Raw genomic sequence first — 11,056 nt, forward strand, 5'->3', positions numbered from 1 at the left:
GAATGAGGGGGGGTTTATCAATACAAGAAAAATTAGAGGTTTCTGAGGCGTTCCAATCTCCACCACGTAACAGTGCACCCACCCGTCTTCGTAACCGATGCTCCCTAACCGGACGCCCCAGATCCAATTATCGAGACTTTGGTTCATCCAGACACGTACCACGCGAAATGGCACACGCTTGTTTGCTGCCTGGAGTAATAAAATCGAGTTGGTAGATAAATATTGGTTTTCCCACACGAATTGTTGGAGAATCGATCTCCATAAATTCACAAGATTCCCTCGTGTTCAATGTAATTATTTGAAGACTGTATAATAATTACAGCGAGGGAATCAACCACGCGGGGTAGAGCAGCTTGGTAGCTCGCAAGGCTCATAACCTTGAGGTCACGGGTTCGAATCCCGTCTCCGCAAACGAAAATTAACTTGGTGATAGGGTGATAAAGCAATAGGTGATAGGGGGATAAAGCAATAGTCCACCCTGTTCCCGTATTTTATTCCAACTATTTGACCACGTACCGGCGGGTATTCATCCACAACATAAACCGGATAATCCCAAATTTTCCCCCCTCATTCTCCTTTTTCTCCTTCCCAGGTGAATCTCCCGATTCTCTATCGGGATCCATTCAATCGGGTAAGTAGGGGTGGAAAGGAGGACTCAACCATTTCCGCTAGTTCCAGAGACCTTACCCCACCTAGTTTTAGTATCAGCAGTTTTTAATCCCCCCCCCCTGGTAAGATTGAGAGAATAGTGACAGGATAATGATTTGAGAAACGGGAAACAGAATAGTTCTGTTTCCGACATACTGTGTTTCATACACCTCATCAATGTCATCATCGGTAAGCCCTTTTAACTCAGTGGTAGAGTACCGCCATGGTAAGGCGTAAGTCATCGGTTCAAATCCGATAAAGGGCTCGTGAGATTTCACTCGACTTGTCTCTTTCTCTCGGCACAGACACTCGTAATCCTTCCTTACATTGTAGAGTACCACATATGTTTCTACCAATTCAGAAAATTAGTGATCACGTCGAAATGATCCTTCGCCCGAATAGGCGACGAATATGACGAGGCCCCCCCCCCCCCCCAGATGCCTATCGAATCAGATTATCCTGATTATCCACTTTCACTGCTCGGGGGACTCCCGGTAAGATTCGCAACAAATATCCACATATATCTATCTATATAGCGGGATCCATATGTGGGTGGGGAAATCAACGAAGAATCAGCGAATCGCTACGTAATAAAGCTGTTCGGAATGTTTCCCCCCCGTCTTGAATCTCAGAATTATTGCTACCCGTAATATAAGAAATTTAGGTAGATGTAATTCATGATGTGGAAGATCATTCAGTTACCCTGATACAGGAATCCAATGAGAATTCTGACTATCGATACATCTCTCCGCAGGGGGAGATATTCCAATGAATTCTCGTATGAAAAGATTTCAGCTAACTCCCAGCTACGGGTTTCTCTCGTATCATTCCGATCCATCTCCCGCTTCTTAACCAGGAGGTAAGACGGACTATATGGTTCTCATTTAATCTATCGAGACGGGAGTTTGTTTCTCTCGTCCGACATCAAGGAAAAGTGGCCTCCCCCCACCCCCCCCCACCCACCCGCCATTAATCACCCGAATGATTCGGGAGCGAAAAGCTTCCGAATGGTATTGAGTATTGGTAGAATAAATATCAGGAAGTGTCTCTTCCATCGTGAAATAGACGAGTAAAGTGAAGATACGGATCATAAATATCTGTATGTACGCGTGTCCTACTCAATTCACCAAATAGATAGATTGCTGAAAATTGGTGCTTCTCCCACTCCTTCCTGTACTTCTCCAGTGGGCAGGACATGCGGGAGGAAACACCAGCACCACATAAAGAGATCCAATAGATGCCGTTGATTGTTCAATTGGAAGGAATCTAGCTGGGATAAAGTTCGGATCAGGATTCATCGACGTAGCGAACGGGTTGATGGAGTCTCGGAAGAAGAGAAAGGGTTACCCACTTTCTGAAGAATCACGAAATCAATTTCGTTGTATCGGTACTCTATCCATATCCATCCGCTTGGGGGAACGAGACGGAGTAGAAAAGTACCCTCGACGGGACCTAGGAATATTGTTACCATGCCAGAGAGATTCCGACAAATTCTTATTCAGAAGGGGCAGTGATATGGTAGTTTCATTTCCTACACCACGACCCTATCATGTCATGAATAGAAGGGCACCCAAAATGGTTGGAAGAGTTGAATAGGAGAATAACTATGACCATCGCCATTGGAAAATCCTCCAAGGAATCGAAAGATTTGTTTGATAGTATGGACGATTGGCTACGAAGGGATCGTTTCGTATTTGTAGGTTGGTCCGGTCTATTACTTTTCCCCACCGCTTATTTCTCCCTAGGCGGTTGGTTCACCGGCACAACCTTCGTCACCTCGTGGTATACTCATGGATTAGCTAGTTCCTACTTGGAAGGTTGCAATTTTCTGACTGCCGCAGTTTCCACCCCTGCAAATAGTCTCGCTCATTCCTTGCTTCTACTGTGGGGTCCGGAAGCACAGGGAGACTTCACCCGTTGGTGCCAATTAGGGGGTCTATGGACCTTTGTTGCTCTTCACGGTTCCTTCGCTTTGATAGGTTTCATGTTACGTCAATTCGAACTTGCTAGGTCCGTACAATTACGTCCCCATAATGCAATAGCGTTCTCTGCTCCCATTGCTGTTTCTGTTTCTGTATTCCTAATCTACCCGTTAGGGCAATCCGGTTGGTTTTTGCACCCAGCTTCGGTGTAGCAGCTATCTCTCGATTCATTCTCTTTTTCCAGGGTTTTCACAACTGGACGTTGAACCCGTTTCATATGATGGGAGTCGCCGGAGTCCTTGGTGCTGCTCTTTCGTGTGCCATTCATGGCGCCACGGTGGAAAACACCTTATTTGAAGACGGTGATGGCGCAAATACATTCCGTGCTTTTAACCCAACTCAATCCGAAGAGACCTATTCAATGGTTACCGCTAATCGTTTCTGGTCCCAAATATTCGGTGTCGCTTTCTCCAACAAACGTTGGTTGCATTTCTTTATGTTATTCGTGCCAGTAACTGGATTATGGATGAGTGCTATCGGAGTAGTTGGTCTCGCTTTGAATTCGCGTGCTTATGACTTCGTTTCCCAAGAAATTCGTGCGGCGGAAGATCCTGAGTTTGAAACTTTCTACACAAAGAACATTCTGTCGAATGAGGGTATTCGTGCCTGGATGGCAGCTCAGGATCAGCCTCATGAAAACCCTTGTATTCCCCGAGGAGGTCTTACCCCGTGGAAACGCTCTTTAACGAAACTCTGTCTCTGGGTGGTCGCGATCAGGAAACCACAGGTTTCGCTTGGTGGGCCGGTAACGCTCGACTGATCAATCTGTCTGGTAAATTACTCGGTGCCCATGTAGCTCATGCTGGCTTGATCGTGTTTCGGGCTGGAGCCATGAATTTGTTTGAAGTGGCTCACTTCGTTCCGGAGAAGCCTATGTATGAACAGGGGTTAATTCTACTTCCCCACCTAGCTACCCTAGGTTGGGGAGTGGGTCCCGGTGGGGAAGTCGTCGATACCTTTCCCTATTTTGTTTCTGGAGTCCTTCATTTGATATCTTCCGCGGTTCTAGGGTTCGGGGGTATTTATCACGCTCTCATTGGCCCCGAGACTTCAGAAGAGTCCTTCCCATTTTTCGGCTATATATGGAAGGACAAAAATAAGATGACTACTATATTGGGTATTCATCTAATCTTGTTAGGAGCCGGCGCCTTCCTCCTAGTATTCAAAGCGTTATATTTCGGAGGCTTGTATGACACATGGGCCCCGGGAGGTGGGGATGTACGGAAGATTACGAATCTCACTTTAAGCCCGAGTGTCATATTTGGTTACTTACTCAAATCCCCCTTTGGTGGAGAGGGTTGGATTGTAAGTGTCGATAACCTAGAAGATATTATTGGGGGACATGTCTGGCTGGGATCCATCTGTATCTCCGGGGGGATCTGGCACATATTGACCAAACCATTTGCTTGGGCCCGTCGCGCTTTTGTGTGGTCCGGAGAGGCTTACCCGTCCTATAGCTTAGGAGCACTTGCTATTTTTGGTTTTACTGCTTGTTGTTTCGTTCGGTTCAATAACACGGCATATCCTAGTGAATTCTATGGTCCTACCGGTCCAGAGGCTTCTCAAGCTCAAGCTTTTACTTTTCTTGTCAGGGACCAGCGTCTCGGCGCCAACATAGGTTCCGCTCAAGGACCTACTGGTTTGGGTAAATACCTGATGCGTTCCCCCACGGGAGAAATCATATTTGGAGGCGAAACAATGCGTTTCTGGGACCTTCGTGCTCCTTGGTTGGAGCCACTGAGAGGCCCCAACGGTTTGGATTTGAGTAAGTTGAAAAGAGATATACAACCCTGGCAGGAGCGACGCTCCGCGGAGTATATGACTCATGCACCTCTGGGTTCCTTAAATTCCGTAGGTGGAGTAGCTACTGAGATAAATGCCGTGAACTATGTATCTCCCCGAAGTTGGTTGGCTACTTCCCATTTCGTTCTAGGATTTTTCTTTTTTGTGGGTCATTTATGGCATGCGGGAAGAGCCCGTGCGGCGGCAGCCGGGTTTGAGAAGGGAATTGACCGTGATACCGAACCCGTTCTTCCATGACACCATTAAATTAGGACAAATTGCTGAGATATTAATGGAAAGTTATTACTTGGTAGTATTAGTACCTACCATACCAGACAAATTTCCATTTTCTACTGGTGGTTCTTTGCGGAACCGGGACACAGCTCATACATAAACTAACCCCCCCAGTGGGGTTAGTTCGATACGTCGGTATATACCCAGCAGTAACCTTTACCTCGCGGATGAGGGAAGGGCGAGGTGTAACTCACTGTTCATTTCTATAGGGTTCCGGGAAACCACAAGTTTCGGTAGCATTTGCACTTATGTCTACAAATCACCCCCTGGAGGGGGTGATTTGGCGATGACGACTCATCTCCGTAAGCTAATTTGAAGCTAATTTGAATCCTCACCAGTTGTATCTGGTGGAACGTACCCATCCCGCAAATGGGTGGGTAATTGACCTTTGATCATCCCGATAAGTCAATCGATAGAACTGGTATTTTAAATACCTCTAGTTAACATCAGATCTCTCATATTTGTTTGTTTCCTATCCCTCGAACCCTGATAGGGAAAGTATTGACACGGGACCTGGGCCTGGAGATGCGGCGCATGAACCGGGGCGGAGGAGGAATACCCCCAGACTGCTTCAGAAGATTCCTCTCATCTATCATTATTAAGAATAGGCTCCCCTCGGGGACATTGGCATTTTTTGGGAAATACTAGGTGGTTCTTTTAGACCACCGATAGACCACTAATACCCCCTCCCGTCGGGTCCGGTACTGAATCAATTGAGGAGAGAGAGGGATTCGAACCCTCGATAGCGTTTCAGCACTATGCCAGTTTTCAAGACTGGAGCCATAAACCACTCGACCACCTCTCCTAGAAAGCTCTTCTCCAATTCTTCGGAGATCTTGTCGATCTTGATACACATGTATTGTATCGAGATTCACCCCTATTACGAAAGATATGAGATGATGGTTTCGTATGATTTACTATGAAATCAATATAGGGATCATTCCAAATAATCAAATTCTTACTCCTACTTGATGGATTATCAAGAGATTCGAAAGAGACATTGGATTCCGGGGTACTGAACTAGAAGGATTCTTGTTCCGTCCAAAATCCTCGGTCTCGGTATGGTGTAAGTCCCACCGGATGGGGATCAGATGGTACAAATCCTCTACTTCTGATACGTCGAGAGTCCTAACTACGACTATTGCTTTCCAATTGGCTTTATTCACATTAATCGCCATTTCATTCCTACTAGTAATTGGTGTACCTGTCGTGCTTGCTTCCCCCAATGGTTGGTCAAGCAACAAAAATGTCGTCTTTTCAGGGGCTTCCTTATGGATCGGATTAGTTTTCCTAGTGGGTATACTTAATTCCTTCATATCCCAGAGATTCAATGTATCGGTAATTCTGGCCCCCTCCTCACGATTCATAATGGCGAGTGGGGAGAGAGAATCAATAATAATTACGGTCTACGGAATCGACACTTCCTCCTCGGGGGGGGGGGGGCTCTCCGTCCACGAGGGAAAATCCCGAGACGAGGTGGATGGATTAGGTGTGTTGACTAGAGGAGTTACCACATATATAGTTATTCAATATAGAACGGGGTGGCATATCACGCGGATATAGTTGAATGGTAAAATATCTCCTTGCCAAGGAGAGGACGCGGGTTCGATTCCCGCTATCCGCCGACCCGACTTTCTTGCCCCGCTTCCACCCCCGGCAGTAGCCCCCGGGATAGTTCAGACCGGTGGAGAGAATATTTTTGAGCTTCAGGAGTGAGATATTCCCAATTGAGGAAGTCATAACCGAGTGATTTGAGGCGTAGATTTCCAATCTGGGTTTTCCCTCGAGGGGAAACAGAACATTGAATGAACCAAAAGCAATGGAGAAGCCTATATACTTACTGATGCTGCTGGTAATTACCAATTATTATTGGGATACATAAGTTCATCGGTGAAAGAAATAATCGTCCATGGAAATATGGATTGGGTGAAGCTTTTCAACTGCCTCACTTCACTTCGGAGAATTGCAAGGTTTAAGTCTCAGCGTTACCTCTATGCCGTGTTCGACTTCCTACACATCTAGGAAGCAGTCGACCTAGAGGTTGTGGGAGATGCCACATGCGGTTCCGCATATAGGTATGCATCGAGCGGGATTTTGCGATAAGGATTCGGAGAGGTATTCCAATTCCCCATCCATTGGATGTTGTATTCGGGGGGGATTCGGGAGAATCAGATTGACGATTTATAGATAATCTCTTATTATCTGAAGAGTGATTGGGCCCCCATCGTCTAGAGGCCTAGGACACCTCTCTTTCAAGGAGGCGACGGGGATTCGAATTCCCCTGGGGGTACTTATACTCATCTCGCAGAAGCACTACGGACGTTATGGCTTCTCTTGCCCTCGTACCTTCTCAGGGTGGCGGGAGGGGCCCAGATTGAAAACATCAATAAACTCCTTTCATTTACACTTCCGAGACCGATTCTGTTTTCAAGTACTTCCAAGCCCGGTCTAAATCTATGGGTCGATGCCCGAGTGGCTAATGGGGACGGACTGTAAATCCGCTGGCAACGCCTACGCTGGTTCGAATCCAGCTCGACCCAGAAACCGCGGAGTTACTTCATTATAATTTGTATATCTCGACTGAGTTATTTGAAATGACTCAATAAAATGTAGCGGGATTGACGGGTCTCGAACCCGCAACTTCCGCCTTGACAGGGCGGTGCTCTAACCGATTGAACTACAATCCCAGCAATTAATTAAAGTCTATGTACTGGGTGCTTAGGAGTCAATGCTCTATCTCCCCATCCACGGTGAATCCGACAAACCATTTTTACTCGAATCCCGTTTCGGATATACAGATGCAGGAGATATTAACCCCGAAAGCCCCAATTGTCTTGATTCTTCGAGGAGACGAGACATCCGCCTCGCGCCAGTTCCACATGCCCGCGCTTACTATGGATATTCACTACGAGTATTCAAATGAGCTTATTTGCGGGGCTAATCTCTAGCCACGTCAACCCATAGGCGAGAGAGGGAAGGGGAGGAGGGGAAATTATTCCAGTCATTGATTTTTCCATCCATAGATTCCCACCCACAGTGCTTCTAGATTCGTTTGCTGCCACAGAAAGATGCGGTGACTAACCCCTCTTCTCTGTCTCAGTAAGAATATAAAAAAGGGGGGGGCAAGTTCTTGCCGAAGAAGCGTAAACAATCGACTACTCTTAAAATTTTCTTTCGTGATATACTATGTAATTGATATCAGAGATTTGACCAGACCGAGTTAATTTTTTTCTATCCCGATTATCAGATCCACTCTAGTAGAGTTGGATGACTCACAATATCACGATAAAGTTCAGGAGTCTCTCCTAATGGGGTCACTCAAGTTACTCCTCAAATCAATTAACCACTAATATGGAAGTAAATATCCTCGCATTCATAGCTACTGCACTCTTTATTCCAATACCTACAGCTTTTCTACCTATTCCTTACATTCAAACGGCTGCTCAGAACAATTAATCCGAGAACCTGGTCTATTGTTTCGCCGCGGATGGTAGTAAGTAGATAAGGGAAGGTTGAATATACGTCCCGGGGTAGGGGATGAAATAGGATGCTACTCCGCGTGAAGTAGCAACTCGGTTGCCAGTAAACTACTAATTTTTACTCCCCCAATTTGAATTCCACAGTCCCATCCCAATTAAAATCTGGATAGATAGATGATCTACATAGATAGACCCATCTATCTATCGATCGGGAGGTCCATCTCACTCATCCTTTTTATTATGATTTCCATGGAACCAGGTCCCGGTGCAATAGTCGGAATCGGGCTAGTAGTGATAGGTGTATTCCTGTATGTCTCCGCAAAGAGGGAACCTAATGTATCTAGAGGTGTGGTCCCAAATGTACCCGTGCAACATCTCTGCGATTTTCAGCATATCTCTACCCGGGGGATGTGAAACTTGAACTGGTGTCGGTAGTAATGAATCCCAATAGGAATCAATCCATGACTAAACTGATTCAATATGTTTCTCCATACTTCGAAAACTAGGGGGGGGGAGGGGATTGGCGGGTTCCAATATCTCTCTCCCCTGTGATATCTTTGGTTCTAGCCTCCCCCCTCTGGAGGGGAGATCTATATGTACATATGGATTTATGGGTAACCAATGGAGTCAGACATGAGTCTAAAGATCCTATTTTTACGGAACGGGGTGGATCGGGTGCATAAAGAACAAACCGGATTGAAATTTGAAACGTGGAGAGATTTTTCTATCTATCCATTGATTCGGATATATCAAGATTATCTATCTATTTCCCGATTCAATCCGGTGAAAGAGGATCCGGGAAGTTCGACAGAAGAAACTGACGTGGATGAGAAGTGAGAGATAACACCTCGCTCCAACTACTGGTCCTGCTTAAGCCACAACGAAATGAAAAAATCACCCATGGTTTTTTGGGGGGGGGGGGGCGCATTACCCAATCCATAGATTCCCAACCTATCCCGATACTACGACTTTTTCCTTTCCTCCATTGGATTATTATGCGGAGGAATTCTTATCTTTCAAGGTTGGCGCTTAGATCCGATTCTACTATTATCTGAAATACTTTTAAGTGGAACTGCAATATTTCCTATTGCTGAAAATTTATATCTACGTAGAGAAGAGATCGAGGCATTTGATGAATCTAACCAGCGGATATCCAATAGGGGTCGTTTGGAAACTACCTGGTTGACTCCCCCTCCCGGGAGAGAAGATTCCTACAGAGAGTTGAGATTGGGGGGGGGGGGTGAATTCTCCCATAAATGGAAGGGAATTAGTTATACCATATGTGTTTCCTACGAAGAAGCAAGAGATTCTAGAGGGGGTCGAATCGTTGGGCCCCACCCCAACGATTCACATCTCCCGGATTCTACTATACTAGGAGGAGTAGTGTAAAATTACTCACTGCGATCCACTTCTTCCCCGAACCACAGGTGAAAGAGAGAATGTAGGAGTCACCATCGGAGCAGCCCAAGCAATACTAACCATATCCGTGGTCGTAATTCCTATCCCTTCAATTCAATTCTATTGAATTCCTTTTCCTCCAACTACTGGGTGCTTATATGGATGAACCCGAATCGAAGTCAGTAACATATCGTACATGGGAATCAATTTCTGTTTCATATGATACCCGAGTGGGAGGAGGTAATAAGAGTGCGGATCCGTCCACCAATATATTTTATAATGTTACCAAGTCCCAATCCCCGAGGGGTTGTCAATCCATATAATTTACTCCTCGATTCCTGATACACTAAGATCAGGATTGCCTATCCGTGGCATATCCGGATACATCTAGCGTGATAGGCCATAATATACTATGGAGCATCTCGATTTGTGTCCGGGTCTGGCGCGGTAGTCAATCCCGAAATCGTCGAAATTATTGATACTGGCACAACAAGGCGACACCCAGATTCGAACTGGGGGATGAAGGATTTGCAGTCCTTTGTCTTACCACTTGACTATATCGCCCTTCTTTCACCTGCATCGAGGCACATGATTGATAGATGGGGGACTCGATATTAAGTATACCACTGAATGGGAATATTAGCAAGCTGCTCATTTTTCTGTATCGGATTGAGCTCGTAAGTATGTCGGATACTAGAAACCTTTTCTCCCCATCCAATCAATTTGATGGGTTAGGAAACCTTGCTGCCCACCCCCCCCACTTCCACACACATCCTTTTTATACTATGCATCCCCAGGCAGCCAACACCAATTTTTCCCTAGATTGCTCCACTATCCTCTGACTTACTCGGATCCCTACTGCCCACCCCCTGGTCTTGTTTTCCCTCCTAACACTCTTGGAAATATCTAACGGATCCTTCACGCTCCCCACCCCCCAGAAATGGTTCGCATAGATACCGGGTTCTACTTCGAAAAGTTTTTCCCTTCCTTGTCAATTTCACCCTCCCCACATTGATATTGACACTCCGTGGCAACAGCAGGTAGATATTATTAGGTCGTCCACCTTTAGGGATAGATTCTCGAATCTCAATAGTTCTTCTGATCCACCTCGGGTTGGGGGGGGGAGGGGTAAACCAACGATTTGACACAATGGATTGATTTTCAGTAGTATGTGAAGTGATATTCCCCGTATCAATGTTTACCGGATTGCTGTTCCACGAATCGATACTTCACGGCGCAAAAACTGGTTCTTCGCGGTAGTTGCTTCGCAGCGAGAATCGCAACAACTGCGCCAATTGTATCAATTATGCTGACGTTAATGCCTCCAGCGTCTTCTGGAGATCCAGCGAAGTGAATCTGTCTAACTAGGCACCTAGAATCTTTGTGATTTCGTGTCGAGAATCCCCATTCTCGTTGTGTCTCACCTTACCCCCACTCACCATATCGGTGGAATGACGGAATCGAGCCGATGGT

General features: G+C 46.0%; 4 non-coding genes across 4 annotated transcripts; 2 read left to right on the forward strand and 2 right to left on the reverse strand.

The window, feature by feature from the left end:
* Window positions 1-337: 337 nt before the first annotated feature.
* TRNAM-CAU (transfer RNA methionine (anticodon CAU)) lies at window positions 338-411 on the forward strand. The gene has a single exon. It is a non-coding gene; the product is annotated as a tRNA-Met (tRNA).
* A 5,011-nt stretch (window positions 412-5,422) lies between these two features.
* On the reverse strand, window positions 5,423-5,511 carry TRNAS-UGA (transfer RNA serine (anticodon UGA)). Its single transcript has one exon. It is a non-coding gene; the product is annotated as a tRNA-Ser (tRNA).
* A 748-nt stretch (window positions 5,512-6,259) lies between these two features.
* Window positions 6,260-6,330, forward strand: TRNAG-GCC (transfer RNA glycine (anticodon GCC)). Its single transcript has one exon. It is a non-coding gene; the product is annotated as a tRNA-Gly (tRNA).
* Window positions 6,331-10,075: 3,745 nt separating this feature from the next.
* On the reverse strand, window positions 10,076-10,147 carry TRNAC-GCA (transfer RNA cysteine (anticodon GCA)). The gene has a single exon. It is a non-coding gene; the product is annotated as a tRNA-Cys (tRNA).
* Window positions 10,148-11,056: the final 909 nt, after the last annotated feature.

Source organism: Dipteris shenzhenensis, unplaced genomic scaffold, assembly GCF_047967505.1.
Source record: "Dipteris shenzhenensis isolate YYH24624 ecotype China unplaced genomic scaffold, Dip_SZ_1.0 scaf0289, whole genome shotgun sequence".
Classification (NCBI taxonomy): domain Eukaryota; kingdom Viridiplantae; phylum Streptophyta; class Polypodiopsida; order Gleicheniales; family Dipteridaceae; genus Dipteris; species Dipteris shenzhenensis.